Consider the following 27,996-nt stretch of genomic DNA (forward strand, 5'->3'; position numbering starts at 1 on the left):
TTGCATCCAAGTACTGCATTTCAGACTCTTTTGTTGACCGTGATGGCTACTCCATTTCTTCTAAGGGATTCTAGCCCACAGTAGTAGATATAATGGTCTTCTGAGTTAAATTCACCCATTTCAGTCCATTTTAGTTGGCTGATTCCCAAAATGTCGATGTTCACTCTTGCCATCTCCTGTCTGACCACTTCCAATTTTCCTAGATTCATGGATCTAACATTCCAGGTTCCTATGCAGTATTGCTCTTTCCAGCATGGGACTTTACTTCCATCACCAGTCACATCCACAACTGGGTGTTGTTTTTGCTTTGGCTCCATCTCTTCATTGTTTCTGGAGTTATTTCTCCACTGATCTCCAATAGCATATTGGGCACCTACTGACCTGGGGAGTTCATCTTTCATTGTCCTATGTTTTTGCCTTTTCATACTGTTCATGGGATTCTCAAGGCAAGAATACTGAAGTGGTTTGCCATTCCCTTCTCCAGTGGACCACGTTTTAACAAACTCTCCACCATGACCCATTCATCTTGGGTGGCCTACAACCAGGCCACTTTCAGGACAGATCATATCAGCAGCTCTGTAGTCCTCCACTAGGATCACATCTGGATGGTTTGGACATATGACTCTTGGAAAAGCATGCAAATGGCTGGTAGATGCTATCTTCACAGCCACTGAGGCTCCAGATACAATGACAGATGCAACCTCAAATAAAGGACAGAAATGGTATGCACCTAACAGAAGCTAAAGATTTTAAGAAGAGGTGGCAAGAATACACAGAAGAACTATATAAAAAAGATCTTCATGACCCAGATAATCACAATGGTGTGATCATTCACCTAGAGCCAGAAATCCTGAAATATGAAGTCAAGTGGGCCTTAGGAAGCATCACTAGGAACCAAGCTAGTGGAGGTGATGGAACCCCAGTTGAGCTATTTCAAATCCTGAAAGATGATGCTGTGAAAGTGCTGTACTCAATATGCCAGCAAATTTGGAAAGCTCAACAGTGGCCACAGGACTAGAAAGGGTCAGTTTTCACTCCAATCCCAAAGAAAGGCAATGCCAAAGAATGCTCAACTACTGTACATCTGCACTCATCTCACATGCCAGCAAAGTAATGCTCAAAATTCTCCAAGCCAGGCTTCAACAGGCATTGGCAATATGTTCAAGCTGGATTTAGAAAAGGCAGAGGAACCAGAGATCAAATTGCCAACATTAGTTGGATCATCAAAAAAGTGTGAGAGTTCCAGAAAAACACCTACTTCCGCTTTATTGACTCTGCCAAAGCCTTTGACTGTGTAGATCACAACAAACTGTGGAAAATTCTTCAAGAGATGGGAATATCAGACCACCTGATCTGCCTCCTGAGAAATATGTATGCAGGTCAAGAAACAGCAGTTAGAACTGGACAGTTAGAATTGATGTTTTTGAACTGTGGTGATAGAGAAGACTCGAGCGTCCCTTACGCAGCAAGGAGATCCAACCAATTCATCTTAAAGGAAATCAGTTCTGAATATTCATTGGAAGGACTGATGCTGAAGCTGAAACTCCTGTACTTTGGCCACCTGATGCAAAGAACTGACTCATTTGAAAACACCGTGTTACTGGGAATGATTGAAGGTGGGAGGAGAAGGGGATGACAGAGGATGAGATGGTTGGATGGCATCACCAACCACCAACTCAGTGGACGTGAGTTTGACTAAGATCCAGGAGTTGGTGATGGACAGGGAATCCTGGTGTGCTACAGTCCATGTGATTGCAAAGAGTTGGACACAACTGAGTGACTGAACTGAACTGAACTGAACTGATACTGCTTTTTTTTTTTTTAGCTCTATTAACTGGGCATGGACCAACAAACTGGTTCCAAATAGAAAAAGGAGTATGTCAAGGCTACATAATGTCACCCTGCTTATCTAACTTATATGCAGAGTACATCATGAGAAACGCTGGGCTGGAAGAAGCACAAGCTGGAATCAAGATTGCTGGGAGAAATATCAATAACCTCAGATATGCAGATGACACCACCCTTATGGCAGAAAGTGAAGAGGAACTAAAAAGCCTCTTGATGAAAGTGAAAGAGGAGAGTGAAAAAGTTGGCTTAAAGTTCAACATTCAGAAAACTAAGATCATGGCATCTGGTCCCATCACTTCATGGGAAATAGATGGGGAAACAGTGGAAACAGTGCCAGACTTTATTTTTTGGGCTCCAAAATCACTGCAGATGGTGATTGCAGCCATGAAATTAAAAGATGCTTACTCCTTGGAAGAAAAGTTATGACCAACCTAGATAGCATTTTAAAAAGCAGAGACATTACTTTGTCAAAAAAGATCCATCTAGTCAAGGCTATGGTTTTTCCAGTGGTCATGTATGGATGTGAGAGTTAGACTGTGAAGAAAGCTGAGTGCTGAAAATTGATGCTTTTGAACTGTGGTGTTGGAGAAGACTCTTGAGAGTCCCTTGGACTGCAAGGAGATCCAACCAGTCCATCCTAAAGGAGATCAGTCCTGGGTGTTCATTGGAAGGACTGATGCTGAAGCTGAAACTCCAATACTTTGGCCACCTCATGCGAAGAGTTGACTCATTGGAAAAGACCCTGACGCTGGGATGGATTGGGGGCAGGAAGAGAACGGGACGACAGAGGATGAGATGGCTGGATGGCATCACTGACTCGATGGACATGGGTTTGGGTGAACTCCGGGAGTTGGTGATGGACAGGGAGGCCTGGTGTGCTGCGATTCATGGGGTTGCAAAGAGTCAGACAGCCTGAGCGACTGAAGAGAACTGAACTGAACGGAACTGTTTCCTGTTTTTAAATTTATTTCCATGTATATTCATGCTTACATGATTAATTGTGTATATAGGAAATGTCTCATGAAATTTCAACCTTTTACTCAAAGGCCTTCAGTGAGAATAATCTTGACTTGGTAAGAAATAATTTGCAGGTAAGACAGAACATGCTATCAGATGTCAAACACACTAATCTTCTATTGTTTGTTTTCCACCATTTTAGCTTTAATGCAGTAGCTTGCAGCAAAGCATCTGTTGTTTTTATCTTTAAGATAACTATCTTCTTATGGGATTAGGACCTCATTGGATTTTTTAATATTCTAATAACACTACATTAGTGTTTGAAACATGAATCTATACTATCCACCACAAACATTTGATTTTCAGTACCATTTTACTCTCTTTCATTGTATGAACTTGTAGATTGTATGAACTTGTAGATCTTTACTCTTTATATACTCTTTACTATTTCTTTACATTCTTTTGAAAATTTTTATTCATTTCTTTTATAGTGTATCACAAATTAGTGAATATAGTTCCCTGTACTATACAGTAGGACATCACTGTTCACAATGATAATGAAACTAGAAATAAATATATAAAACTAAAATAAAACTAATATAAAACTAAAATAAATCATAAAAAGAAAATTATAAAATTCGCAAATGGAAATTAAACAACAATGGAGATTAAACAAAAATTGATGGGTCAAGTCTAAAATCAAAAGAAAAATAAAACTTATCTTGAGATGAATGAAAATGGAAACACAACTTACCAAAATTTACTGGAGCAGCAAAGCAGTTCTAAAAGTTAGTTTATAATAATACTCCTTTATTAAGAAATAAGAAAGATCAAAAATAGGCTTTTTTTTAATACCTCAGAGAAGTAAAAGAATTAGACCAAACACAAGCCAAAATTGCTAGAGGGAACTAAATAACAGAGATCAGAGTGGAAATAAATGAAATAGAGACTAAAAGACAATAGAAAAAAATCAATGAAATTAAAAACTGGTTTTGGAAAAAAATAAATAAAATACAGAAACCTTCAGCTAGACTTACTCCCAAAAAAGTGAGAAAATTCAGATGAATAAAATTATAGAGAGGATACATAGTGGATGTAAAGCAAATGCGAAAGATCATAAAAGACTTCTGTGAACAATATACAGCAACAAATTGGGCAATCTTGAAGAAATGGATAAACTTCTAGAATTATACAACCTACCAAGGCTGAATCATAAAGAAATAGAAAATCTGAACAGACCAGGTATTTTTAAGGAGATTGAAAATTAACAAAAACTTCCCAGCAACGGAAGTCCAGAACTAGACAGCTTCACTGGTAAATTCTAACAAACATTTAAAGAAGAAGAAATAATATCAATCCAATCTTCTGAAAAATAGAAGAGGCGTGAACACTTCCAAACTCATTTTTATGAAGCTAGCATTACCCTGATACCAAAGCCAAACAAGGATGTGAAAAGAAAAAAAAATTATAGGCCAATATTCCTAATAGATATAGTTGCATAAATGCTCAACAAAATATTAGCAAACTGAATTCAACAGTAAAATGAAAGGCCTCATACACCATGATCAAGTAATAATATTTCAACATATACCGATCAATGTGATACACCAGATTAAGAAAATGATGGATAAAAATCATAGTATCATCTCAATAGATGCAGAAAAAGCATCTGACAAAATTCAACATAGATTCATGAATAAAAACTCTTAACAAAGAGGGTGTACCTCAACATAATAAAGGTCCACATATGAGAAACCCACAGCTAACATCATACTCAGTGATAACAAGCTGAAAGGTTTTCCTTTAAGATTGAGAACAAGACAAGAAAATCCACTCTAGTCATTTTATTCATCATAGTATCTGATATCCTAGCCAAGGCAATTAGGCAAAAAAAGAAATGTGTGCATGCATGCTAAGTCGCTTCAGTTGTGTCCAACTCTTTGTTACCCTGTGGACTTTAGCCCGCCAGGATCCTCTTTCCATGGGATTCTCCAGGCAGGAATACTGGAATGGGTTGCCATGACTTCCTCCAGGGGAATCTTCCCAACTCAAGAACTGAACCTGCATCTCTGATGTCTCCTGCGTGGGCAGGCAGGTTCTTTTCCACTAGGGCTACCTGGAAAGCCCCCCAAATAGAAATGAAAGTCATCAAAATAGGAATGGAAGAAGGAAAGCTCTATATATTTGCAGATGACATGATACTACACATACAACCCCAAAGACATCGCCAAAAATTCTTTAGAGTTAATAAATGAATCCAATAAAGTTGCATGATTGAAAATCACTATACAAAAATTATTTGTGTTTCTGTACACTAACAACAAAATATCAGAAAGGAATCAAGAAAAAACTCCCACTTATTCAGAAAGAATAAAATACTTAGGAATAAGTTTAACAAAGAAGGTGAAAGATCTATACACTGAAAACTGTAATATTAATGAAGTAAAGTGAAGAAGATACAAATGCAAAAATATTCCATTCTAAAGGACTGGAAAATCAATATAGTTTAAATGTCTATACTACCCAAAGATTGAACTCTGATCCACAGATTTCAATGCAATGACCATCAAAATTCCAGTGATTTTTTTTAACAGAAATAGAAAAAAAAATCCTATAATTTGTATGGAACCACAAAAGACTTGAATAGCAAAGCAATCTTGAGAAAAAAGAATAAAGCTGGAGGCATCACACTTCTTGATTTCAGAGAGTCCTTTGGACTGCAAGGAGATCAAACCAATCGATCCTAAAGGAAATCAACTCTGAAAATGCATTGGAAGGACTGATTCTGAAGCTGAAGTTCCAATACTTTGGCCACCTGATGCGAAGAGCCAACTCATTGGAAAAAACCCTGATCCTGGGAAAGATTGAAGGCAAGAGGAGAAAGGGACAACAGAGGATGAGATGGTTGGATGGCACCACTCACTCGATGTAGATGAACTTGGGAAAACTCCGAGAGATGCTGAAGGACAGGGAGGCCTGTAGTACTTGCAGTCCATGAGGTCGCAAAGGGCAGGAACTTGGCAGTTCAACAACAACAACAAAGATATAGATCTTTTTACATAATATATGTTTGGATTAGAATTGCCATATAAAGTACCTACAATCCCAAAATTACTGAATCCCTAAGTTAAGTTCTTACTTAAGTCTAATGTCACTTTCCATCTGATACTTAAATCCCTTGAAACTAATCACTTATTAGTGATTTTCAAAACTAGCAAATATACAGTGAAGGGACTATAGGTACAACCCATTCTAATTTTGCATTTTTCTAATATTTCCCTTAACTCATTTACTATTGGTTTTGTTTGTTTGTTTGTTGTGATTTTTTCTGTATTTATTTTTCACTAAACAAATTTTTTTTAAAAATAAAGACTTATTGAGAGAATGAACTTATTATCAAGTCAAGTCACCTCTTTGGAACTTCTCTTTTCCTTTGATAATCAAACTAAAAGACGTAAGTTGATGATTATATTTAGATGAAAAAAAAAGTGAAAGTGTTAGTTGCTCAGTCGTGTCTGACTCTTTGAGACCCTGTAGATTGTAGCCCACCGGGCTCCTCTGACCATGGAATTCTCCAGGCACAACTGCTAGAGTGGGTAACCATTCCCTTCTCCAAGGGATCTTCCCAACCCAAGGACTGAGCCTTGGTCTCCTGCATTGCAGGCAGATTCTTTACCGTCTGAGCCACCAGGGAAGCCCTTATATCTAGATATTACTAAGTAATAAAATTGTGTACCTAGAAGATGAATAGGTGTTCAACTTTAATCAACCAAATGCTAGGCTGATATTTAAATGAGTCTATTTTAATAACTTTTTATAGAAAGCAAAACAGAGGCTAATGTTGAAATCAAAGTCAAAATTACAACTTAAAGAGGGTTTGAATTGAGTAACCCCATTATATGAAAAAGAAAATTTCTCTTCTTCACAAAAAGTATTTGTTGTGGTAATGGATCAGGATTGAGATTTGGTTATAAACTCATGTTTAGTTTAAAATAAATACAAGATGATTATATATATAGAAATGAATATATTTGTTTATCCAGTAGTTGATAGACACATATGTATCTCTTGCTCTGTCAGCTAAGAGGGCTTGAAGCAGTGATACTCCAGTGACAATGGGGAACAAGGGCTCCTTGGAGAAGTGGCTGATTCTAGGGCAGGGGCAGGAAGTAAGATAATCCTGGAGCATATTATAGTACTAGAAATATGAAAGAGGCAAAAACAAATCAAAACCCCACATGATGGGACACGTCAAAGGGACACACAAGCAAAATGAAAGATTGACCGGTGGTCAAAGCTGCAACAATCTGGGCAACTAAAAAACAAAATAACAACAACAGTCCTGGGCTGTAACACAAAGTATAAAATAAACATCTATAAGGCCATTCTTACAGAACTAAATGATTAAACAAATAAAGAACAGAAGAGATAAATTTCTTGTGCAGAGAGTTTTAAATAATTTTTGCAGATACTCTGATGTCGAGAAATGGAGGCAAAACCCCCATTCTTTTATGTGGACTGTACATAGCAACTTGCCTCCAAAGTATACAATATGGAAAGGAGAGAGGAAAGTATCTTTACAGTGGACGAACCTGGCAAACAATACCTAAGGCTGCTGACTGAGGTTGGCATGAAAGTGTGTGTTCAGTCACTCAGTCGTGTCTGACTCTTTGCAGCCCCATGAACCATAGCCAGCCAGGCTTCCGTCCTTGGACTTTTACAGGCAAGAATGCTGGAGTGGGCAGCTGTGTCTTGCTGCAGGGGATCTTTCTGTCCCAGGGATCAAACCCATGCCTCTTGCGTCTCCTGCTCTAGCGCCACCTGGTATCATACTGATACAATGTCAATAAGGAGACCTGGGTGTGAGGGCAAAGCATTCGGTAAAGCATTAGCATCATTTTTTGGAAATCTAAAACTCTCTTAGAAAATAAAGTTTATATTTTTAAAAGTATATGCTGAAGTATGAAAAGTCCACTTGGTTTGGACTGTACGTATAAATTCTTAGCAGTCTAAAAAGGTCAATTGAGACTTGCTAGTGAGTTTGAGCAAGCTCCAGGAGATGGTGAAGGACAGGGAAGCCTGGTGTGCCACAGTCCACAGAGTTGCAAAGAGTCAGACACAACTGAGCGACTGAACAACAACAACAAGGTCAATTGCACTGAGTTACTATTTATCATTCATTCTTTGGAGAAGGAAATGGCACCCCACTCCAGGACTCTTGCCTGGAAAATCCCATGGATGGAGGAGCCTGGTAGGTTACAGTCCATGGGGTTGCAAAGAGTCGGACATGACTGAGGGACTTCACTTTTCACTCACTTGGTTTGCAACATTTTTTTGATAAAATGATTCAAAGTCATTTAATGTTTTTACTCCCTCAGGCAAAAACTTCTCCATATGCTCTTCAATATGCTATTCTGTAATCTTTTATTGCAATATTTTTTAATAAAAATTCTTTGCAGAAACAATACATTGTGGAGTTGGGTTTTCAACTTTATTAAGTAAAGGACATTAGTTCTTCCCGTTGTAGGTTCCAATAAATCCCGCATTTAAAATATAGGTCTCATATAAATTACTTTTGTTCTGAAAAGGGAAATGTGCCTTGTGAGATAAACAAAATACAGTGCAATATGTGACAGTTGTGGATCTGGAGGGCAGAAAGTTTCTTGAAATGAGGAATTTCAAGTATAAGATTGAACAAGTTATCCCAATGATGATCAAATAATGGTAGCCAGGATGTAAGGAACATAATTCTAAGCAAAGCAAAAATCTAAGAAACTCAAAACACATCATAAATTTAAAATATTTATACATATTAGAAACAATGTCCAAATAATAAAGGTCTTCACCTTTTTCCTGATTTCTCAATAAGGCAGAGGAAGACAGGGCCCTTTTTGCCATATTTATATAAATAGAGCATTGATTCCTTTTTCTCCATTTTGGGGACTTTTACTAAGATCAAAGACTCTTTCTTGATATTAAAATTCTGCATAACCTCAGAAAAATTCCAGAAAGAAAGTTATTTCCCCCTTTGTTCAGGACTGCATATTCTGTGATGCAAAGGGGGAGAATTCAGTTCAAAATAGGAGTTTTCTACTAAAGCATGATGATGTGACAAGTACAGAAAGCAGTCTTTAGATACTGGGTAAAGAAACTGGTACTGCTAAAAAAAATTACACCTATTTGAAATAGGACAAAAGCATGACAGTATGTCATTTCAGTATCCTACTGAACACTGTCTGATGGGACCACCCAAGGATTATCTAATCCTCTAAGGGATAAACCTTTGTTTAACTTACTAGTTACCTTTGATTAAGACCCAGATTCTGTGAATTGTATGTCAATGATACAGATTTTTTTTTTTCCAGTAGAGGTGCAAATGTTAGAAAAGATAATACAAAAGGTTATGGTTTTATTGCCCTGTAGGATACTAATCAGTTTTATCTCTCATTGAGTACTTATTTCAGGAAGTTTTTTCTCCTGACTGACTTGATATAAATCATGTTAATCTCCTTCTCTCTAGCTCTCTTTCTCCATGTATATATTCCAAAGTTTCTTTAGGCCAGATTAACCATTCTACTGCCACCCTTATTAGGTCAAAGACATCTTTGATACATGTTTATTCTACATCTGGGTGATAGTCATGCTATAATTAAATATTTCAAAGTTATTTACTTTTCCAAGTGAGAACTTCCACATACTTTTCTCACCCTCTAAAACAGGTTACTGGAAAAAAAAAGATTTATGCCTAAACACACTGGTTTAGGGCTACGTCAGTGTCACTAGCATTTACCTCTTCCTTACTGTTACATATGTCCTAATTTATTTATGACAGGGGTGCAAGACAGTATTTGTGAGCTAGGATCAGTGGTGACAAGACATAGATGGCTTGATTTTTGTGAAGTTGAATAGTTTGACTTTGTGATAGGTGAATGAGTTGAATATACATAAACTTTCAGAGCTTTAAGCAGTTATCAGTTGCAGAAGATGTTTTTGTTTAACATTTACACTTGAAACAAAAACTATTTCATTAATGAAAATCATATTTAATCACCTCTCATTAAGTATTATCTTCAAGGGAACAAAACAGATTTCAATCTGTGGGTTATATGAGGGGGAAAGAATGTAATCAATTAACATAATAATAATTTATTATCTTTTCTACCAGAGAGGAATAATTTATCAAGTAGTCAACTTTATAAATTGTACCTCTTGTGATACAATCATGACATGATCAAAGTACATTACATATAGACATTTGACATACATGAAACAAGGGCAGAATAACTACTATGGTGAATTTCATTAGGTAAATATGTAGGCAGATTAATAAACAACAAATCATCTGGCTACTCAGGCAGCCTAGGAATAAAATTTCATGACAGTTGTCCTTCCTGGAGATGATCATACTAAGTAAAGTAAGTCAGAAAACAATAACACTTACAAGTGGAATCTAAACAGAAACAGACTCATGGACATAGAGAACAGACTTGTGACTGACAAGGGGAGGTGGATGGGGAAGAAATGGATCGGGAGTTTGGGATTAGCAGAGGCAAGTTATTATATAAAGGGTGGATAAACAGCAAGGTCCGTGTCCATTCAAATTTATGTTTCATGACAAACACCATGTAGTCAAACATCTGATTGTTTCCCACATACTTTATGTTCAAAATATTTCATCATGGCCACCCATATTGCAGTTTTTGAAACACACATATTCAGAAAACTTGAGGGTTTACCATACTTTTACTGAAGTACTGCCTTTATTACCGAGGCAAAGCAACAAACCCCAAAGACCAAAGCTTTGGGGTTTTTCAGCTACTTTAAGAGATGTATTAATGCACAGCACTACCATTTGGGTAGTCTTCAAATATAAAGGTGACATAAATAAGCCAAGTGGAAAGACCAGCCACACTATATCAGGGACTAAGAACCTCAGTTCTGATAACATTCACACTACGGTAAGACATGATACAATAATGAAGAAATCACCTCAGACTGCTTTCCTCCAATCAGAGGGCTGGACTGACTTTGAGAAAATTGTCTAAGTTCTTTCTCTTCCATTTCATAATTTATTGTCTTCTCTAAATTTTTCCATCAAGAAAAATAAATTCAAAGTAAAATTCTTATGTTTGTGAACACATGAAAAAGAATCTGAAATTTAAAGAGATATTTCTACAACAGGGGAACAAAGAAATAGTTGTCATAACTATATAGAATTTTACATTCAATCTGAAAAACTAATATGTTCTTTATATAATACAACTATGAATTTTTGATACCGGAAAAATGTTCAGTTTATTGTAACAATACTTGCATCTGTGCCAAGTAAGACAAAACTATGAATATCACTTAAACTTGGACATTAGGAAGTATTTTAGATAAACTGACTAAAAATTTAATTATATTAAATGCTGAGGATTATAAAAAGCTTTTAAAAATAAATTGATTGCTATTTATTTACCTGAGAACAATATAGATACAAACTAGCATGAATTATTATAGCATTCACTTTTGAGTACAACTGATGAAATCAATAGTAAAACCTACATAACTGAAATGGTCAACTTTGAAAAATTAAAACTTGTTTGCCAATGTGGATTCTATCAGCTTTTCTTTTCCAATTCTCTAATTTTTTTTTCCTATCAAAAAAATTTCCCACATGTATTATCTTTAGAATCATTAATATCCAAGTCAGGTCAATGTAGTCTAATTAAATAATTTGGCACCTCAGGTAAGGAAAAAAAATGCAAATCATTTCCAGAAGAATTAAAACCTGGTTCTTTCTATTATTGTTGTTATTTCAGTTCTTCCCAGAGACCCTCTCAAATTTAGCTGGAGACAGCTTCTATGGTAACTGAAGAATATGCTCTGATGAGTCTTGAAACAGACAACTAAGAATCTTTGCTTCTTAGAAGTGGGCAGAAATTTACCTCTCTGATGCTCAATGGGAGACCTTGGAATCTGTTTTGGTTTCAGGCAAAAACTGGGGGAAAAAAGCCAGTTTGGTCAAATATACAAAGTCTGAAATGTAGGTATCAGTAAAGTTGAGGTTGGCATAGGATGCTGAGAAACATCCCAGCTTTTAGCCTTTCCATATTTTTTCCAAAAAAATTAATAAATAAATAAATATCTTGTACTACCATGAAGAACTTTAAAAATTAATTTTCTTGATCTAAGCAAATATATCACTTTCTATTCTCACTGCTGGTTCTTAATTACTTCCTATGGAATCTAAAATGCAAAGTTATGACACTGAAAAAAATCAAAATGGTCTTTAATTTTTTATGTTTTGGTAGAGAAAAATTGGGGATGGATTAGTGGGAATGTACAAGTTGGTAATGAAGGAATGAAACACTTTACTGAGTTGAAAAACACAAACTTTCAAAATCTAACAAAATCCCCATGAATGTAAAAAAAAAAGAATTGGTATTACTCAAGAACAAATCATGACCCTACTTGAAAATATCTCTGCATAAACTTCTATGGAAAATGATAATACAAGCAGATAAATCTACCGCAATCTCAAACCAAAATCAACAGAAAGACACTCAACTCCCCCAAGGGGAATCTGTTTCTCTTCGTTATGACATTGGTTACTAAGGTAGTGATTATGTTTGAGAGGCTCCCGGCTACAAAACCATTCTTTTGAAGACCTTCAGTGGAATCTAATCAGACTCGTATGAAGGACTCACTTGTGCTCTAAGTGCGCAAAAAAACTGAACCTTAGCAAATGGAAATTTCTCTGGTTGCAAAGCAAAGGCAAAAGCCAAGGTAATTATTGAAAATTTCGGCTTAAAGCTGCTGTTACCTCGGCTCTTCAGAACAAAAGGTTAGAAGATGTCTATCTGGTATCATTTAGAACCCTGTGACCTAGGCATTGCCACTGGCAGGATAACCAGTAGGTCGCATGAATATTTATGTGATGTGGAAGATAGGACTGCTGGTGTTGGGACTCACAGCACGCAAAGCACAAGCTGGATTTAAGCTCTCCCTCACTCTTCATCCAGGGGCATTTGTGCAGTATGTAAGCTGCTCAACCGCACTCATCAGCCCTTGCACTGGATCTTCAGTATGCAGCGATGGGCAGAACAGGCCACCAATACCGACAGAAAACAAGAACTGGAATCTGGCTATTAAAGGACTATCATCATTAAAGGACAAATATCATAGCATATCGCTTATATGTGGAAGCTAAAAAATGAATGATACAAATAAACTAATTTACAAAAGAGAAACAGACTCACAGACTTAGAGAATAAACACAGTTCCTAGAGTGGCAGGAGGGATAGACAGGGAGTTTGGGATTCACTACTATCTACTATCTTTAGAATTGACAACCAATAAGGACCTACTATATATAGCCCAGAAAACTCTATACTCAATATTCTATAATAACCTAACTGGGAAAAGAACTTGAAAAAGAATAGATAGATGTTTATGTTTAACTGGACCACTTTGCTGTATACCTGAAACTAATGACATTATTAATCAACTATAATATAAAAAATTTTTTAAATACCATAAAAATAAAAAACAAAACTGCAATGACTTTGAAAAACTATCTTTTAGGGAAATAGGACTAATTTTTCAACATTTTTCTTTCTGATTCATGCAATGTCATATAAGCATAGCTTTCCTCAAAACTTAAAATATTATATATTTATCAAAATAAATATTAAAATTTTAAAGGATCACCAAAAAATAAAGTACTATTCATAGTTAAACTAATTTGGAATGCTGCCGTCTAGTCAAGGCTATGGTTTTTCCAGTGGCATGTATGGATGTGAGAGTTGGACTGTGAAGAAAGCTGAGCCCCGAAAAATTGATGCTTTTGAACTGTGGTGTTGGAGAAGACTCTTGAGAGCCCCTTGGACTGCAAGGAGATCCAACCAGTCCATCCTAAAGGAGATCAGTCCTGGGTGTTCATTGGAAGGACTGATGCTGAAGCTGAAACTCCAATACTTTGGCCACCTGATGCGAAGAGTTGACTCATTGGAAAAGACCCTGATGCTGGGAGGGATTGGGGGCAGGAGGAGAAGGGGATGACAGAGAATGAGATGACTGGATGGCATCACCGACTTGATGGACATGAATTTGAGTAAACTCCGGGAGTTGGTGATGGACAGGGAGGCCTGGCGTGCTGCGATTCATGGGGTCGCAAAGAGTCTGATTCATGGGGTCACACGACTGAGCGACTGAACTGAACTGAACTGAAGATGGAAGCTAAGTACTACAGAAGGACTCTTAGTACATAACAATTCCTTCAAACCTCTACACTACGAGACTTTTACCAAACCACTCAGGGCTTTGGGTTGGCAGCCTAAGGCCACAGCCCTGGGATGACCCAGCCCTTCTTTGAGTTCCTGCCTGAAAAAGCCCAAGGCTATCAAAAGAATTTCAAGTTTAAAATGTAAACTTTAGAAAGGAAAGGACCTCTGTCTCCCAGCCTCTGGGGGACGGTATAATCCTAACTTCAAACACTACTAGCTAGGAGAGACAGCTCGCCTAATTGCTTGTCTACTGATGGACCTTCTTCCCCAAGTTTTCATAACTTCCCACTCCCCTGACACAGTTTGAGCTCTCTCCTTCCCTAATCCCTCATTCTCCCTTTATTTTTATTTTTTTAAAATTTTTTTCCATTTATTTTTATTAGTTGGAGGCTAATTACTTTATAATATTGTAGTGGTTTTTGCCGTACATTGACATGAATCAGCCCTTTAAAACACACAGTCACTTTTGCACAAATTGGAATGAAGCTCAGCCCTTTCCCCTATCATCAGTAGTTACTGAATAGAATCTGTTTTCACCACTTTAATGTTTGGCTCTATCTTTGACAGATCCAAAGAAAATATTCCGGTGTGGGAAAATGTGTTCCAAAATGGTAATATAATACAGAATAAATATGTTCTGGTAGTATATTTGATTAATTAAATTGAGAGTATGTGATATAAAGCCTGCACATTGGTCCAGATGGTAATATAATACCTAAGAAAAAAGGAGACATTCATTGGACAGAGGAAGAAAGCAGTATAGAAGGAGAGGAAATTTATCTGGGCTTTATGAGTTTGGATTTGAACAAGGGAAATAAAGAGAATTGAATTTAGCATTGACATAGGTTCATATTATTTCAGAAGATGTAAGCATTATCATAACCATACCAATAAATTCCAAGATCCACAAAGGGAGAGATCTTGTCTGATTTTTTTTCCTATCTGGATTGTATGGGAGTTACAAATAAATGAGGTATCATTTTAAAAACCTATATATTTGTCTATTTATTTGGCTGCATTGGGTCTTCGTTGCCTTGCAGCACACAGGACCTTCATTACAGCATCTGTTGAGGTCACATAGGATCTTTTGTTCTGGCAGGACGTGGGCTAAGTTGCCTGTGGTATGTGGGATCTTAGTTTCTTGACCTGGGATCAAAACTGTGTCTCCTGCCCAGGAAGGTGGATTCTTAACTGGGCCACTAGGGAAGTCCCTGAGGTACCATTTAAAGAGAAACTAAGTATATAAACTGAAAGGAAGCTAATACTAACAATCAGAAATGAAATAAGAGACATTACAACTGACACCACAGAAGTAAAAAGAACCATGAGATTAGTATGATCAACGATACACCAACAAATAGGACAGCCTGGAAGAAATGGGTAGTTCCTAGAAATATACAACCTACCAAGACTGAATCATGAAAAATATAGTCAGAAGAAACACATAGCTACTGTGGAGATGGAATAAATAATTAAAACCTCCCATCAAAGAAAGGTTTGCGACTAGATGGCTTCACTGGTGAATTCTACCAAATATGTAAAGTATCAGCTCCAATCCTTATCAGACTGGTCTAAAAAACTGAAGGAGAGAGAACACTTTCAAACTCATTGTTTGAAGCTAGCATTACCCTAATGCCAAAGCCAGAAAAAGACACCACCAAAAAAGAAAACTACAGGTCAATACCCCTGGTGGATTTAGATGCCAAAATTCTTAACAAAATACTGCAAGCCAAATATACTAGCAAACCAAATTTAACAGCGCATTAAGAACATCATACACTGTGATCAAATAGGCTTAACACTGAGATGCAAGGATGATTCAACGTATGAAAATCAATTAACGTGATACGTTACATAAACAAAACAAAATGTAAAACCACATGTCCATCTCAATAAATGCAGAAAAAGCATTTGACAAAATTCTGTGCTCTTTCATGATAAAAGCTCTCAACAAACTTGAAACATACCTCAGCAAAAGAAGGGCATATGTGAAAATCCACAGTTGACATTTTAATCAATGGTAAAAAACTTAAGACCTTTCCTCTAGTATTATGAACAAGGCAAAGATGTCCTTCCTATTTTTATTCAATATAGTACCAGAAGTCCTGGTCAGTGCAGTTAGAGAAAGAGAGAGCAAGAAGGAACAGGTATCAAAATTGGGAAGACAGAAGTAAAATTGTCCCTGTTTGCAGGCATGATTTAATATATATAGAAAATCCTAAAGGCTTCATCACAACATTGTTAGAAGTAATACATTCAATAATGTTGAAGAATACAAAGTCAGCAGGCAAAAATCAGTTGCGTTTCTGTACACTAACAGTTAACTATCTGAAAGGAAAATTAGGAAAACAATATCATTTACACTAGCACCAAAAAATAAAATACTTAGGAATAAACCTATGGAGGTGAAAAATTTGTGTTCAGAAAACTACAAAACATTGATGAAATAAACATGGGGCTAAAAAACTCACAGCGGAAATTAGAAAACAGAACTAAGGAAAATGAAAAGAGAATATAATAAAATTTGTGGGATGCAACTAAAGAAATTATTTGGAGGAAAATTTATAGCTTTAAGATCTTACATGAGAAAGAAAAGTCTAATATCTGTTATCCAGGATTCTCCATTAAGAAGCTATAAAAAAAGAAGCAGTCTTAAGCATAATATAAGTTAAAAATTATAATAATAGCATAAACCAGTAAAATTAAACAAAGAAACATAAAATAGAGAAAATTAACAAAACAAAAAAGTTGTTTCTGAAGGGTAATAAAATTGCTAAAACTCTAGCTGAATTGAACAATAGCCAAAGAAAAAGATAACTCAGTTTCTTGATATCAGGAATAAAAAAAGAGAAATGGCTAAAGATAGCAAAGTCATGAAAACCTTACTTTAAAAATATATACCAATAATGTCAATAACCTAGATGAAATGAACAAGTTCTTGAAAAACATAATTTACAAATATATTCAAGAAGAAATAGAAAAGCCAAATTGGTTGAGGTGTATTTTTTTTTAAGAAGAAACAAATTTACAGACTCCTGAACCAAATAGTCAGAAAGCCCTATATTTATTAAAGAAATTAAATTTCTGATTAAATATCCTTTCTAAAGAAAACTACACATGTGCCATAAGTCAAGAAAAGGGAACAAAATGGTATATAGATAGGTAATAAAGAAGTAAACTTTCTTCATTCACAGATAACATGATCATCTATATAGAAAATAGTAAGAAATCTACATGAAACTACCAGAGCTAATAAGCGAAATAAGCAAAGTAGTATGACCCAAGTCAAGATGCAGCAATCATATTTCTCTGTACTAGCAATAAATAAATGAAAAATGAAATAAAATTTATAAAACTATCAAGTCCAACTCTTCTGACCCCATGGACTGTAGCCCACCAGTCTCCTCTGTCCATGGAGTTCTTCAGGCATATTGGGTAGCCATTCCCTTCTCCAGGGCATCTTCCTGACCCAGGTTTCAAACTTTCCTGCATAGCAGGCACAGTCTTTACTATCTGAGCCACCAGAGAAGTCCTACATCATTTACAATACCATCTAAAAATATGAAATAATTAGGAATAAATTTAGCCAAATAATGAAAGGAAGTATAACTGAAAACTAATAAACATTGGTGAGAAAAATCAAAGGGAACTAAAATACACATATATTTGTTAATGGATTGGAAGACTAAATATTTGGATTTAGATTTCGGCAAATTAATAAACAGATGTGATGTAATCCCAATGAGAAACACAGCAAGAGTTTTTATAGAAATTGCTAAGATGACTTTAACATGTATATAAAAAAGCAAAAGACCTAGAAGAGCTAAAATAAAAATCGCAAAGTTGGAGAAATTGAACTGCCACATATAAGACATATATAAACTATAGTACATGGGCATATATAGACAGACAAAAGAACTGATAGAGAATCCAAAAACTAACCCATGTGTCCATGGTCCTTTGATTATTACAAAGGTACCAAGATAATTCAGAGGTAAAGAATATTGTTTACAAAAATGGTGCCAGGACAACTAGATTTCACTATTTTCTAAAATGAAGTTATCCATACTTTACAACACATACAAAAATTAACTTGAGATAGATGTTAGACCGGACTTCCCAGGTGGTGCTAATGGTAAAGAAACTGCTGGCCAAGGCAGGAGATGTTAGATACCTGAATTCAATCCCTGGGTTGGGAAGATTCCCTGGAGGAGGGCATGGTAACCCACTCCAGTATTCTTGCCTGGAAAACCTCATGGACAGAGGAGCCTGTGGGCTACAGTCCATGGGGTTGTAAAGAGCCGTACGCAACTAAAGCAACTGATCACATAGACCGTAGATCATAAACCTAACCATAAAATCTAAATTACAAATTTTAGAAGAAAATCTCAGTGACCTTGCTATTTGTTTCAACAGAACACAAAAAAGCATGACTATAAAAGGAAAAATTGATAAGTATACTTCATAAAATTACAAATGTCTGCTTGCCAATAACTGTGAAGGATCTCACATTTTACCCAATTTGCAAACGAATGTGTTAGCCTGCCATAGTTTCATATATGCTATCATCCAAGACTCCTCGGTCAAAGCAAGCTTTATTACTCAAGGCATAGCAAGTAGTGTGACTATTAGCATCTTTCCACCATTTTCTTTGTTCCCAAAATCCCACAGGGATGAGGCAGATGGGCCCAGATAGATATTTGAACATGCAGTCAATTGCAAGATAGAGGGGCATTCTTGCTTGCATGCTCAGTCATGTTGGACTCTTTGCGACCGATGGACTATAACCGGCCAGGCTCCTCTGTCCATGGAATTTTCCAGGAAAGAATACTGGAATAGGTTGCCATTTCCTCCCCCAGGGGATCTTCCCAACCAAGGATCAAATCCTCATCTCCTATACTGATAGGTGGATTCTTTACCACTGAGCCAAAGCGCGTTACAGAGGCGGGAACTCAATTTTCTATGATGTGCAATGTGCTATGGCGGCCCTTTGCTCTAGAAGGAGACATTACATTTATTATACTGGACAGTTGATGTGCCTGCCTTTTGCTCTGTAGGGAGATAACATCTGTTGCTTCCAAAGCTACTTGCTATACAAGCATCCATTAAAAGATAGTCTAGAAAAAACTTCAGGTAGTAACTTACCCACAATAAATGAAGAAACACGAGAAACCTATGAAGAACTGTCTCCCTAAACTGTTCTTGCAAAGGCACTGTTAAGTACATGAAAAAGGAAAGGCACAGAAAAGAAAATACTTACAACACATTTTTGTGACACAGAATATATAAATAAGTTCTACTAATTGATAAAAATACAAACAACCCAAATTAAAGAATAAGCAGAAGATTTAAGTAGGTATTTCACCAAAGATGTCTGAATGGCCATCAAGTATATGAGAAGACATTCAATATCCTTAGTCATTATAGAAATGCAAATTAAAACCACAATTTGATAGTACTACATATTCATTAGAATGGCTGAAATACTGCTGGTGGGGGATGCATAACAGTAGACCCATTTTGTAAATGTGCTTGGTAATTCTAATAATATTAAAAATACACCTACCCCGTGACCCACCAGTTTTAATGTTAGGTATGTAGCAAAAAGAATTGACCTGCCCAATAAAAGAAATACAAGAATAAGAATAAGACATATGAAAATAGAAATACTTACAATACTAGCCCAAATTTGGAAACATCCCCAATGTAAATGAAAAACTGTGATATATTCATACATGGAATACTATGTGGCAGTTAAAACAAATAATACAAGTACTTCCAAGGTATGCAGCTATACAGATGAACTGCAGAAACATTATATTGAACAAAAGAAACCAGATACAAAAGACCATGTACTGTATGATTCCATCTTACTAATTTATTAGAAGAGACAGAATTAATCTGTAATGGCAAAAAGGAGATCAGTGGATGCTTTGGGATTCAGGATAAAGCTCAACTTCAAAGAGCTCCAAGGATCCTTTTAGAGTAATTAAAACTTTCTGCATCTTTGATTATAGCGGTGTTTACTCAGCTATATACATTTGTCAAAACTCATTAAACTGTACACTTAAAATGTGTATTCCATCGCATATAAATTATCCCTGTGCATGCATGCTAAGTTGCTTCAGTCATGTCCAATTCTTTGTGACCCCCCAGACTGAAGCCCACCAGGCTCCTCTGTCCATGGGTTTCTCCAGGCAAGAATACTGGAGTGGATTGCCATGAGCTCCTCCAGGGGATTTTCCCAACTCAGGGATCGAACCCTTGTTTCAAGCATTTCCTGCATTGGCAGGTGGAATTCTTTACCACTAGTGCCACCTGGGAAGCCCATAAATTATGCCTACTAAATAAACTAAATAAAATTAAGTTTATTGAGGGTATGATCCAGTTACATGAAAGATGACTTGAAAGAACAAACTCACAGGTAAAGACATTTTGAACAACAAAAAAAATGTGGTGTTAGATTTGAATACGGTGAAATATGTGTAAATATAACCATTCAGTATAGATGATTATTCTAGATTCTATGAAAAACAAAACGCCATTTTTTATCATCAATGTAAAAAAGATATTAGTAATTTTAAGACAATTCAGTAAGGTGGCAGAGCACAAAGTTAATATTCAAATCTTAATTGCTTTGCTATTCATAGTTTTAAAATGTAATAGTGAATATTCCACTCAAAGTAACACCACAGGCAAAAAATCTCGGGACTATACTTGAATGGAAATATAAAAGACTCACATAAAAATATTTCATAATTCTGCTGTGGAACATGATATATTTGAAGAATACGGCTGTCTTGGTTGACTGGTGCTGCATAACAAACCACTCTGAAACTAGCTGGCTTAAAATATGTACTTATTTGTAGATTTCCTGGGGTTTAGAAGGCAATGGCAACCCACTCCGGTACTCTTGCCTGGAAAACCCCATGGATGGGGGAGCCTATTAGGCTGTGGTCCATGGGGTCACGAAGAGTCGGACACAACCGAGTGACTCTTCACTTTTCACTTTCATGCATTGGAGAAGGAAATGGCAACCCACTCCAGTGTTCTTGCCTGGAGACTCCCAGGGACAGGGGAGCCTGGTGGGCTGCCGTCTATGGGGTCGCACAGAGTCAGACATGACTGGAGTGACTTAGCAGCAGTAGCAGTAGCAGCTAGCCTGAGAGGAGCTTGCTGGGCAGTTCTGTGTGTCCCTAGAATTCTTCTAGCTGGTGAGGGTACCTCTTCATGTTGTAGCAGCTGGGTTGGATCTGCTCTACACATCACTAACCCTCCTGTTGGGATGCTAGCAGGTGGATAATGTTCTCCTAATGCCAGTCGTAAAGGTAGTTATATGACTCAAGAGCATATCAAATTTTGTTTATGTTACTTCTTAAGGTATTTTTAGCCAAAGCAAGTCTGCATGTTCATGGCCAAAGTCAATGGGCAGGAGAAAGCACGTCTATGGAGGAATGGATGGCACTGCAATGTCACATGGAAAGGTTGTTTTATGGGCTGGATGTGCCCCCCACCCCCAAATTCATATGTTGAAACCCTAACTCCCAATGCAATGGTAGGGGGGTGAGGATGTGGGGATTAGGGAGGTAATCATATTTAGATATGGCCATGAGGGTGAAGACTCTTGAAAGTCCCTTGGACAGCAAGGTGATCAGACCAGTCAATCCTAAAGGAAAGCAATCCTGAATATTCATTGGAAGGACTGATTCTAAAGTTAAAGCTCCAAATCTTTGGTGACCTGATGTGAAGAACTGGCTCACTGGAAAAGACCCTGATGCTGGGAAAGACTGAGGCAGGAGGAGAAGGGGATGACGGGGGATGAGATGGTTGGATGGCATCACTGACTCAATGGACATGAGTTTGTACAAACTCTGGGAGATAGTGAAGGAAAGAGAAGCCTAGTGTGCTGCAGTCCATGGGTCGCAAAGAGTTGGACACAACTTTGTGACTGAACATCAATGAGGGTGGGGCCCCTATGATGGGGTTTGTGCCTTTATAAGCAGAGGAATAGACATCAGCTTTTCTCTCCAGCATCCAGCAAAAAGGCAGCTTCCTGCCAGCCAGGAAGAGAGCCTTTATGAGAACCTAATCTGCTAGCATCTTGGACTTTCCTGCCTCCGGAACAGTAAGAAATAAACATCTATTGTTTAAACCACATGGTCCCTAGTATTTATTAAAGCAGCCCAGTCAGGTTGTCATTAAAGGGATAGGTGAAAAATTGGACTAAACCAAAATCATACCTGGATTTTGGATAGTCAGTGATTATGGTGATTTTTAAACATATACCCAAATTCTTTGACAAAAATGAATTCTTTGACTTCTCCCATGAAGAGGATCCTGTGATTCTTCCACTTGACCCAGGAGAGCCATTGTCTGTGAATAGAATGTGTCAGGAAAGATGCTACATGACTTCTGAGTCTTTGTTAGCAAAGGCTGTGCTTTTAAAAAATGCCTCAGTACTTCAGAATGATTGCTATTGTGTTAAATAAATCTGTTACTTTGCATAATGTGTTAGTACACATGTTTTCCTTAGCATGACTAAAATGTATCCAATAATTAACACCTACATTTGTGCTTACCTTTACATTTCAAAAATTGTTTTATATAAAACCCATAAGCAAACGTAAAAATAGACTTTTAGATTTGCTTCCAGCATTCAGCTTTCAAACCATATGAGTCACAATAATTAAGAATACAAATAAAACAAATGTATAAGACCAATTTCTCCTGATTGTTCGATGAAGTCACAAGGAGCTGACTGGTGGCTACATTGTTGGTATAAGGTCAAGCTAGGAGTAGATGAACTTAAGAAAGCTAAGCCCAACCAAGTCCCAGTAATAAAGCTCACGAGGCAAGTTTGTGACATCATAGAGTCCTGAAGGTGGAGTCTGTGTGAGAGCCATGAAGCTGAAGTGGTCCTGTCCTAGACTGAAGCCCACTCAAAGCCTTTCATCTTCACTGTCTTAAGAAAAAACGTATATTAAGGTCTTGATATGAAGCCAGTCTACTCACACTGAAAAGATGGATTCACAGCATAAGGCACCAACTTGTGGGAACATGTACGAGATCAAAGGAGGTAAATATTGTTAAATGGTGTCTATATGTTGTACAGAATTAAGGCAGCCGCAAGCAGAGCATCCAAAATCAAACTGATGGAGAAAACACATAAGCAAACCTGGAAATAAAGCTGCTTGGCAATAGAATGTGGGGAGGATGGGTAGGAACTGGCAACAGCAACTAAATTTGCAAGAATCATAATCAATTTATTGGATTTTTTTTTAAACCAGGACCAAGACGTGTTGTCCATGAAATGGAGAGCACAAATACGCAAGTGTTGAGGGTAAAGACTATAGCTTCCCAGGAGAAGAGCATCACCTGTCCAGTCTTCCTGTTGCTCTAAAACACAACATGAGACTGTATCTACCTTATGGTTTCTCTCTCAGTTCAAGCTGTTCTTCTAATCTGAAATAACTTCTTCCTCTTGCCACTATAAAGACATCCGCCACCTGAATGTCTGGTGTAAACCTCCTTGACTGAGCTCTGCTCAATTTCATCAAAGTCTCACTTGCTTTAATACTTTCCATGAATTAGCATCCATTTTGTTGTTACTTTGTAAGTATGGTCAACAGTTATTAATATGTGGGTTCTGTGATTTTGACTAGATTCTAAACTCTGACTTTTTGGATGTTTTATTCAGATGAGCACCCAATTTTTCCCAACCTTATTGAGATATAATTGACATACTGTTGTGTAAATTTAAGGTGTGTTGATTTGACACAACTCTAGATTGCAGTATGATTGAAACTGTAACATTAGCCAATGCCTCCATCACATCACACAATCAATGCTAATTGTTCACTAGAACAATTAAGATCTAGTCTCTTAGCAACTTCAAGGAATAAAACAGTATTGTTGACTATACTCACAATGCTGTGCATTAGATCTCCAGGACTTATTCATCTTATAACTGAAAGTGTGTAACCTCTGACCATCATCTCCATAATTCCTCTGTCCCTGGTTCCTGTAACCACCATCCCACTCTCTGTTTGTATAACTTTTTAAAATTCCACAGATAAGTGATATCATATTTAATTTATCTTTCTCTGACTTATCTCACTTAGCACAATGCCCTCAAGGTCGATCCATGTTGACTCAAGAGGCAGGATTTCCTTCTTTCTCATGTTGTTGTTGTTGGGTCCCTCAGTTGTGTCCAACTCTCTGCGACCCCGTGGACTGCAGCTCCCCAGGCTTCCCTGTCCTTCACTGTCATCTTCCAGAGCTTGCTCAAACTCATGTCCATTGAGCTGGTGATGCCACTCAGTGATCTCATCCTCAGTCTTCCCCTTTTCCTCCTGACCCCAATCTCTCCCAGCATCAGGGTCTTTTCCAATGAGCCAGTTCTTCACATCAGGTGGCCAAAGTATTGGAGCTTCAGCTTCATCATCAGTCCTTCTTTCTCATGGTTGAATAACATTCTCTTATATGTCTATATCTATTTATCCATTGACGGACACTTAGGTTTTTCCTTACCTTGAATGTTGTGAACAATGCTGCAATGAACACAGGAGTGTAGGTATCTTTTCAATATCTTATTTCATTTCCTTTCAATACATACCTAGAAGTAGGATTGCTGAATCATATGGTAATTCTACTTTTAATGTTTTTAAGGAAACTCCATTCTGTTTTCCACAGTGTCTGAACTGATTTACATTCCTATCAACAGTTCACAAGGGTTCCCTTTTCTACACATCCTTGACAATACTTGTTATCTCTCATATTTTTGATGATAGCTATTCTAACAGGTGTGGATGATTAGTGACATTGGTATTATTTTATGTATCTGTTGGCCAGTTGTATGCCTTATTTGTAAAATATATTATCAGGTTGAATTCAACAACACATTAAAAGGATCATACATCAGAATTAAGTGGGATTTATTCTTGGAATGAAAGCATAATTCAACATATATAAACCACATTAAGTGTTGGATCCACATTAAAAGAAGGAATGTGGTAGCCATATTAAAAGAAGGAAAGATAAAAGTCATCCTTCTTGACAGATGCAGAGAAGCATTTGATGATCCTTTAATGGTTAAACCTTCAACAAATTGAGTATAGAAGGAACATACCTCAACATAATAAAAACCGTATAGGAAAAGCCGCATATCCCATCCTGGGTGGTAAAATTTTGAAAGCTTTTCCTCTGGGAACAGGAACAAGATAAGGGTACCCATTCTCACCACCCTCATTCAACAAAGCACTAGAAATCTTAGCTTGAGCAATCAGGTAAGATAAAAGAAGAAAAAATTATCTAAATCAGAAAGGAAAAGTAAATTTTTCTTGATTTTCAGATGACAGGATTTTATATATAGAAAACCCTAAGACAACCAAAAAACTGTTAGAACTAATTAACGAATTCAGTAAATTTGTAGGATATAAAGTCAACATACCGAAGTCAGTTGTGTTTCTATACACTAGCAGTGAAATGACTGAAAAAAAACCAAGTGAAAAGAGGACTCAAGTAGTTTATATTAAGTCATCGGGGACCCAGATGGGAAAGAGAGGAAGAGGGAAAATGAGGCAGAAACAATATTGGAAGTGATATCCAGGAATTGTCTTCAACTAGTGATATATATAAACACACAGAGGTCAGAACTTCAGGAAGTTTCAAGCAAGATAAAGAAAACCACAGACGCACGTGACGGTGAAACTGCGGAAAACGAAAATGAGGAGAATCTCGTAAAAGCAGCCAGAGAAAAAGGCCCAGTGCACTGCAGTAATAGAAATAAAGCTGACAGATGACTTTTCAAAAGAATCATCGGAAGAAGATAATCACATCTTTTACGTGCTTAAAGAAAAAAAGCTAGTAATTTACTACTTCATATTCAGCAAAATATCATTCAAAATGAGATAAAGATGCTTGCAGACAAACAAAAACTGAAATAATTATCAGCATATAGTACAGGAAATGCTGCAATTAATTATTCAGGCTGAAATAAATTGATGTCAGATGGAAGCACTGAACAACAGAAAGGAATGAAAAGGATTCAAGGAGGTAAGAATGTGGGTAAATACAAAAGATTATCTGTTTAAATCATGAATAACATCAATGTCTTTCAGTGTATATAACAAATGTAAAAGTGAAATGTATGTTGGTAATTGCATGAGGGCAAGAGGTTTTTCAGTATAGTTAAACTAGTGAAAGATTTCTGAATTATTCACAAAATGGTAAAATTAATAATATGACAGTCTGAAATAAGTTCAAGGATGACTTATAATGGACAACACAGCACTTAAACATCAACACAAAGAGTGTATCTAAAACATTGGGAGAGATAAAAGGAAATCATTTTTAAAATACTTGTTTAATACAACGAAAAGACAAAGAAGAAAAAAATAGAGCAAAAATAAATGGAACAAAAATTGGAAACAAATAGTAAGATGGTAGACTTAAATCCAGCTATACCAATATTTATACTGAATGCAACAGTGATGAACTACTAAAATTAAGAAAAGATAGTGAGAAAGATTTTTTTTAAATGGCTCAGTAGATTCTATTCACAATAGACACACTTAAAATATGAAAATTGATAGGCTGAAAGAAAAAGGATGAAAAAATGTGTAACATGGGAATATTAACCAAGAAAGAGCTGACATGCCTATGTTATACAGGACAAAGTAAACTTTAATACAAGTAGCATTACTAGAGTTAAAGATGGACATCTGACGATAAGAGAAACAACTCACTAAGAGGGATAAAAATACTAATTTTATTTCCATCTAATTATGGTTGAAAACTGTTAGTCCCTCAGTCATGTCTGGCTCTTTGTGACCTGTGGACTGTAGCCCACCAGGCTCCTCTGTCCATGCAATTCTCCAGGCAGGAATATAGGAGTGGATAGCCATTCCCTTCTCCATGGGATCTTCCTGACCCAGGGATTGAACCCTCATCTCCTGCCATGGAAGGCGGATTCTTTACCACGGGGCCACCAGGGTTGCCCACTGGGGTTTGTACTGTAGGCTAAAGAACCAGAAAAACACAAAGCTGGACATTTAAATAGGAGAAAGATAGCTATATGACTTTCCCTTCTGAGAGCATAGAAGACTTAGTTCCCTATTGTAAATATTCCTTGCAAAGAGAAAGGGAGTGATCTTGGGCTATTATCTTTTACAATGTAATGTGTTTAGGGGAAGATAAGACAAGAATCTTTGAGTTAATCATCAAGATTTTTATCTCCCTGGCTCTAGGAGTCACTCCCTTGAAATAAAAACTCATACCTCTGTGAAAATAAATCTCTTTTTAAGTTCTCACTATCTGTTTGGTTATCATTTCACTTTCAAGGCTTATGTTTTAATCCAGGTTTCATATTTCTTTGCTTTAGAAAGACCTAATCATGCCCCTACCAGAAAAAGTTCTCCACAGCTTTGTCACTACTATTCAAATAACGATTGTAGATGTCTTAATAAATGTCCACAGACAATATTTATTTTTAAGATCTTAGTTATTAGAAAAACTATCTAAATATTCAATGCAGTTGAATTCAGTTTATCACAATTCCAATACAAACCTCAGAAGTAAATTTCCACAGGAAACTATAAAGCTGATTTCAAATTTATGGGAACCCACAAAGATCCAGAATATTTAAGAAAATTTTGAAAATGACAAGGACGTAAGGCATACACTAATAGATTTGAAGACTTACTAGAAAGTTGTAACCATTAAGAAATATTTTAATAATGAAAGAGATAGACAAAGAATCAAATGGAATAGAAAAGTGTATGGAAACAGACCATACAAATATGAGTAATTGATTTAAGACAAGCATTTATTTCATTTAAATTTCAAAACTGAAAGGATTTGCCTCTCCTGTGAATAGTGCTGGACCAACTGGATATCCATATCCATTTTCGAAAGCCCTAAA

At 36.6% G+C, this 27,996-nt stretch overlaps 1 long non-coding RNA gene across 1 annotated transcript; it reads left to right on the forward strand.

The window, feature by feature from the left end:
• The first annotated feature begins 265 nt into the window (after positions 1-265).
• Positions 266-24,522, forward strand: LOC122673827. Its single transcript, XR_006334839.1, has 4 exons — positions 266-276; positions 4,732-4,733; positions 13,719-13,724; positions 24,353-24,522. It is a non-coding gene; the product is annotated as an uncharacterized LOC122673827 (long non-coding RNA).
• The last annotated feature ends 3,474 nt before the right edge of the window (positions 24,523-27,996 follow it).

The sequence above is a fragment of the Cervus elaphus genome, chromosome 18 (genome assembly GCF_910594005.1).
Source record: "Cervus elaphus chromosome 18, mCerEla1.1, whole genome shotgun sequence".
Taxonomy (NCBI): Eukaryota; Metazoa; Chordata; class Mammalia; order Artiodactyla; family Cervidae; genus Cervus; species Cervus elaphus.